Source organism: Octopus bimaculoides, chromosome 5 (genome assembly GCF_001194135.2).
Source record: "Octopus bimaculoides isolate UCB-OBI-ISO-001 chromosome 5, ASM119413v2, whole genome shotgun sequence".
Classification (NCBI taxonomy): Eukaryota; Metazoa; Mollusca; class Cephalopoda; order Octopoda; family Octopodidae; genus Octopus; species Octopus bimaculoides.
The window spans coordinates 97915794-97918225 of NC_068985.1; positions in this window are offsets into that span (position 1 = coordinate 97915794).

The window sequence follows — 2432 nt, forward strand, 5'->3', positions numbered from 1 at the left end:
GGGGGGGGAGCCTGTCGACTAGACCGATTCCCGTACTACGCATCTGGTACTTAAATTATCGACCCCGAAAGGATGAAAGGCAAGTCAACCTCGGCGGAATTTGAACTCAGACCGTAAAGACAGACGAAATACCGCTAAGCATTTCGCTCGGCGTGAGAAGTCGTTGATATTATAAAGCAAATGAACTGAGGGAAATAAATCAACTGATCTTATGTCATGAATTTTGAGGATTTGATTGTGTTACAATGTGGATGTTTCGGAATGGTGTATAAAAAACGTTTTAAATAAATTTGAAAGTTGCCTGATATTTGTAGAATGAAGAGAATTTTCAGTGAAACTAAATACTAATTTCTTGAAATTATATCCCTTTTTTATTTTTTCAGTTTGGGTTTCTAACAACTGTCACTGTTTTTTTTTCTCTCCATATAAAAGAGAAATTTCAATTCACGGGTAATTTTTTTTTTTACTTAATTCGGAACATCACAACATTATATAGGTTTTATTTTCAATTTTAACCTGCATCAATTACAGTAGGTTTCCGAGCCAACGAATGAGCTTTTACGTGGTTGTACGACTTGCTTCGGATAGCAGTCAAATATTCCTCAAATCACCCTTATCAAAAAAAAAAAAAGTGGATAATACGATCCTGCGATATCAACATACAAAAAATAAGATGGGATGGTCGCGTAAAGAATGCCTATGAAACAAAGTCTGTTCGATCAGGGCTGATCTCAGGTTAAACAACGACACCAGCAAGAGCCTTATTAATTATCCCCTTTCGAGTCCCTAAGGTACGATCAAACAACTAAGTCTTCTAATATTAATCCATATTTGGGAATATTTAATTGATTGCAGTACTTGACTGGTTCTTTATCTTATCAAATTCTCTTATTAAAAATAGGCAAAAAATATATATTTTCTATTTGGCTATAGTGTTCCCACATTTGGCGCAGTTCTGCACCATACTCATCCCATATCTGGCACCATATTCATAAATGTTATACACTGCATCTAAAACAAGACCATCCGACTGATTGGCCAATAAAACTTTCACCTCCGAGCACCAACTTCGTAATCTTTATCCATCTATCCTTACAACAATAAAAGCTGAATGTCCAGTCATCCACGCCGAATCATCAGCGTCCGAACAGCTGCGCCAAATCAACACATTCCGACTATATCAGTGACTCCAAGCTGAGAAACCTGAGCAAGTCTTAAACATTTTCCCTTCCTTTTGGCTAAAATTATAAAAATAAAACATCAAACCTGATCAGCAACAACAACAACAACAACAAAAACAAAAACAAAAACAACAACAACAACAACAACAACAACAACGACAACAACAAAATTGCTGGCAAGTCAAAACAGAGCTATTTATTTTTTTTTCTTTGTCAAAAGTTTCATTCATCTGGATCATATTATTGTTTACATACGTCATTGTTGGATATTTTTGCTCTGTTATTTTTCTCCCCCCCCCTCCGTCAAGTAAGAGGTGTAAGTTGGAATGTAATGAGATTTGTTTGGTGTCAAAGTGACACACTCTGCCAAAATTAGAAAGCAATCTAAAATTGCTGAAGGGTCATGTAGACAAAACGGCGGTATCATAAAACGTAATAAACAATATACAGGTCGTCGTCGACATGCGGCCTATCCGACTTACGACTAATCGACTTTACGACGATTGGCGCGCCAGCTCCCGGCAGCAATAACAAACAGTCCAGTTGAAATCTAATGGGTTTAATTTCTTAGAAATTAACCAGGTCTACAGATGACGTCAGCTAACAAACGCTTACCCTAGGTTTGGTTTTCGATCGCCCCTGTGATTATTCCAAGTGTTGGATGACTATCCTATCGCGGAAATATCGAGGCAACCTCGTATTTCTTTATTAGACGACTGCTTGGGACTCCGAGCAAATAACACTGTTGTAGTATAATACAGAATGCTGTGTGTGACTTTTACCTGAGAATGTACCTTAAGTATGTAAAAATATAGAAACAAAGCTATGTAGGCCTATAGGCCGACTTACGACCAAATCGACTTACGTCGACGACGAACTCTGTAGGAAATATTGGATTATGTACTGCAGTTGGTGAATTATTAAACAAACGACTGGCTACTAGTCTCCATACTGTCATTGCTACAAGGTGTCAATGGCCAAGATACTTATTTCACCGGCCCCGGAAACGTTGTTTATTAACTAAATGATTTCACTTTCTCTTATGGAATGAGAAAAACGTATATATGTATATATATATTTTTTAAATATTAAAAAAAATAAAACCCTTCTTCTCATTCGCTCATCAATGCTTCAATGAAAATGATTCATCTGCAAGGTCAGTATAAGTCTGCAGTACGATAACTATCCATGCTTGATATGTGTGTGTGTGTGTGTGTGTGTGTGTGTGTGTGTGTGTGTGTGTGTGTGTGT